Below are 4,927 nucleotides of genomic sequence, written 5' to 3'. Positions count from 1 at the left end.
CTGCTCGAAGCCGCCTCAACTCAACAACGTTCACCCGGCACCGCACCAGTGGTCGGGCATTGAGCCGGTTGGTCGGTGTGTTTATTCAAGTGAATAACGACAACAACAACGGTGAACGGGTCTGACGGAAGGTAAGTAGATGTGTATGATACTCTTCTGCCATTGCACCGCTATGAAAAAAGGCGTGTGAATGAAAAACATGAGCATTCACCCGCGAATATAAGCAAGAGTGACTAATGGTCAAAGGAGAGTACTAAATAATGTGAATTCCTGGCTCTATTGCCATTCTTAAAGCTATAACTAGTTTATTGGGATCTGATGGAAGCACTTTGGCCTGTGAACACTGCAGTATTTTTTTTTCTGGAGCTTATAATAGATGCGACTTAACTTCAAAATCACTTAAGTTGGTAAATTTACAAAACCGTTAAGTACGTACAGTTAAGAACAAAAAAAGAGCCGGTTTGTAAAATCATACTCAAACAGAGCTAGAGCACGGGTTGGTTCCAACCGTGATGGTTACAACTTGGTCAGAAAGGAAGTCTCCACATGGCGACCGCGACAGGCCATTAACCTAGATTATTATTACATATTATGTTTTATTAAAGACACTTTACCAAATAAGTTGGCATTCGTGTCCGAAGTAACCTAGATTGGTCGGGCAATCAATTACCTAGCACTACTTGTTCGCGGAAAACTACTCTCTTCGGATACAGCAGACATTATATTTTGGGGCCTCTAGTTAGCCTAGTCGCAGAGGTTCTCAAACTTTTTCAGCTTGCGACTCAGGGTGGAAGAAAACGAAAATATATTTGCGCAAAATTCCTAGCAAAGTTGCTGTAGTAATCAACAGGGTCTTTATGGAGAAATATCTGTACTTGTCAGATAAAATTCTATGAGAAACATGAAAAAACTATTGGGTTCGATGAAAAATTTATTGAAAGAAAAAAAAAACAGAAGAAATTTAAATGAGAACTGGAAGAATCCATAGCGATACTTTTGAAAAAAAAATTAAATAACCTGAAGGGAATTAGGTTGAGTTTTCTGGAGAATTTCTAAAGGTTTTCCGAAAACACTACCTGACACCAAATTTTAAAAAGAATTTGCACAAATAATAAGCATGAATTTGAGTAGGTGGAGGAATTAGTAGAACACTACTTTGATAAATCTTTGAGTAATGTCTGGAAAATCTCAGTAACCCACTCCCGAAAGATTCTATAGATGGGCATACTCCAGAGACAATACCTGGACGAAATACTGGAGAAATGTCTAGAGGAATTGCTGAGGAAATGTCTGAACAAACCGAGAGAAGGACCTTGCCTTCCTTCTCAGTTTGACTGCTAGAAGAAATTCCCACAGAAAAAATTGTAGAACCAACAGGGACTAGTAATCACTGGAAAAATTCCTGGAGGAGAATGTTATATTTTATCAACATTTTCTCTCTTCATAATTTTATTAAGTTAGTTTTAAAATCCTTCAGTTTTTTTTTGCTGATTTTTTTTTGTAATTAATCAAGGCATCCCATTCCCAGTACAGATACTCCAGGATTTTTTCTACAAAAAGTTTACTGGCGATTCTTGCACACGGTGTGCCAAAAATTGTTATTAACAAATAAAAATATCCAACCAAATGCCACCCAGCATTCGAAAGATATACTATTCGAGTATCTCCTCTGAAAATTTGAAAATGTTTCATCGAGGGAAACTAAAATTTTTGTTATCAGAAGATTTTGAGCCATTTCTATAGGATTTTCTTATGCAAACATGGTGTGCCTGATAGCACTATTAACAAATAAAAATGTACTCCAAACTAACACCCGGCATTCGAAAGATATACTTTTCTAGTATCTCCTCCGAAAATTTGAAAATGTTTTATCGAAGGAGATCAAAGTTTTTACTGCTTGAAGATTTACCTCTATTTTCATAGAATACAATAAAACGTTTTTCATTGATGCAAAATTTCCCTGAGGATTTATAATATCCCCTGAGTATTTCAGGTTTTTCCCTGTTAAATAAAACTCTCTGAGGATTCCCGGTTTTCCAGGTTGTTCCAGGTAGTAGACACCCTGAATCTACACATACAGAAAGAATCCCGGAGAATTATAGAACCGACTAATTCTACAATTTTTCTTGTCATTTTTAATGCTTGCAGTACATCGGAAATGCATTACAAGCATTAAAGTGGCCAGCGCGGCGTTATTGGTTTTACGAGAAAGCTATAGAGTTGGGACATCTTTTTTAGAATGCAAAAAAAACATGAAAATCGGTGAGGGTAACGATGCTAAGACAGTGACGATTGGACTGGGATGCATACAAAAAGAACAATATTAATCCCGTCGAATGATTCGCCAATTGTTGAACACAACACAGAATCTGAAAATTTTATTATAAGCGGCTTGCTACAGAAATGTATACCCACCTAAAAAATGTATTTAATTTTTCTCTTACCACTCTTATCCACTCTCATTTTCTTCATTTATTCAGTAACATCATGGTGGGTATGTCTGGGTTGAATTCCCAACTGGTCCTCGATCTTTTCGTACGCGATAATGCACTTTGTCAATTTTGACATTTTGACTCAGGCCTCATTTAGTATATTTTTCCAAACCCAACACATTGTTCGTTACACTGTCGAAGAGTTACCTTTTGAACCCCCCACACAGGAAGAAATTCTCATGAGAATATCGGGAGGCATCCCAGGATGAACCTCGAGAAGAATCCCCGTAATAACTCTGAAAGAATTTAAGACGAATCCTGAGGTAATTTCTGTAACAATCTAAAGAGGAGTCCCTATAAGAATCCTGGTCCATTTCATGAAGAAATCCCGGAAGGAATCTTAGGAAAAAACTAGGAATCCCCAGAGGAATCCCTGTACGAATACCAAAAGAATTCTTGTATAAATCAATCAAAGAATCTTGGAAGGATTTTTGAAAAAAATCTTTAGAGAAACCCTAAAAAATCCAGACAGAAATTCATAAACGTAACCTAGGAAGAATTAATGAAGGAATCCCTGAAATAACATGTTGAAATTCCCGAAAGAATCCCTAAATAAACCTAGGGAAAAATACCACAAAGAATGCCGGCAGAAATCCTCTTTAAAGGAGACCTTTGAAAGAATACCTGAAAGAATCTCGGAAGAAATCCCTGAAGTAAACCGTTGAAAGAATCTCGGATCAAGTAATCCCGGAAAAAAAAACCCGAAAACAACCCTGGGGACATTGCTGAAGAAAGCTCGAAAAAATGCCGGAAGAAATCCTTGAACCGGAGAAACCTTTGAAGAAATCCCGCGAACAGCCTCTGGTGAAATACCTGAAGTCTGGAGAAATTTGTAAAGAAGTCCCGGGAGAAATCCCTAAAGGAATTTTGAGATGAACCCTTGAATAGTTGAATGGGTTCCAGGAAAAATTCCGTGAGGAATACTGGAAGGAATTCCAGAAGAAAACCGGGGACATATTTCTTCAGGATTTTCTGGAGGAATTACAAAATGAAACCTGGTGGGAATCCTAAGAGAAATCTCTGGAGAATAGACTAAGATATCAGTGGTATACTCTATATATTTATTGGGTTTCGTGGCCGTGCGGTTATCCCGAGCAGAGCAGAATATCAAAATAATAACTACGGAAACACACAACTTGTTTTTATATCTTGTTTTGTTATTATTTTCTTATCAAGACATTACCTTTCCATAACATATTTTGTTTGACAATTTTATTTTGTTATGATCAAGCTATTGGTATACATCCGTTAAATAACATTCCAATATTTTTTTTTTTGCAGGCCAAGCTTAGTTATTATTTATATATTTATCAACAATAGCACAACAATAACAAATTTTGAAATTCACATCATTCGAGAATTCCGTTGTTTAGAGCATTGCGTGATGAGGAGCGTGTGCGTATTCTCTCATCAGTACCTCTTTCTCTTCTTTCTGGCGTTGCATTTTAGCTGATACACAGAGCCAACTTCTCAGCTTTTCCCGCTCCAGTCGGGGAAAACTTTTCGTCAAAACGGAAAATTCATCACTGGGCCACTGGGTGTTGTGTGTTGTCCGTTGTCTCGTGTTAGTGTAATGTTCAGTTTGAGCAGCCTCTGGTTGAAGACGGAGTACTGTTTTTATTTTTTTTAACGAGCTTAAAGTTTCTTTGAGGCAACAAAGGGGTGTTTGAGATCCCAGGGGTGTTTCAAGGCATTCCAAGGGGTTTTTAGGAGTGATCTATAAAGGTTTACGGGTTTTCGGGGCGTTTCAGAGGCTTAAGGGAACCCTAGGGGTATTGCAGGGAATTCCAGAAGTAATCCGCGAGCCTTTCAAAGGCGTTTCAAGGTGTTTCGGGAGTTTTCAGGAGCGGTGCAGTGGTTTTCAATGGGATTCAAGGAATTTCAGGAGGTTCCCGTCGCAGTCCTAGGGCGTTCCTGGGGGCCTCAGGGGGCTTCATGGGAGTACTATGAAGCTTCAGGGTGTTTCAGATGTGTTATAAGGGGTTTCAGGAGCGTTCCAGTGGTTTTCAAGGGATATCAGGGGGTTTCATTGGGGCTTCATTGGGTTTCAAAGGCATTCCAGAGAATTTCAGAAGCATTGGCATGTTCAAGGCAATCTCAGAGGGGTTTCATGGGTATTCCATGGGGTTTCCGAAGGCTTCAGAGACATTCCAGGGGTGTTGCAAGGGTTGTAAGGGTTTTACGGAGCGTTCAGAGGGGTTTCATGATGTTTCAGAATGAAACACTTATGCAGGGTTGTTAATAGTCATCGTAGCTGAAGCATAATCACTGACGACAACGGGTAATAAAAAGTTTGCGTCACTGAGTCAACAGCTCTTGAATATATTTCTTCAAACACCATCAGTCAGATTGCTTGTCGCGACGAAAAAGTTTTGCCGTTTCTCTTTATTGGCATTTTTGTTGAGCGGCTTCCACCGAACAGGGCAGGTGAACAA

Source organism: Aedes albopictus, unplaced genomic scaffold, assembly GCF_035046485.1.
Source record: "Aedes albopictus strain Foshan unplaced genomic scaffold, AalbF5 HiC_scaffold_55, whole genome shotgun sequence".
Taxonomy (NCBI): domain Eukaryota; kingdom Metazoa; phylum Arthropoda; class Insecta; order Diptera; family Culicidae; genus Aedes; species Aedes albopictus.
This window is presented reverse-complemented; position numbering follows the sequence as displayed.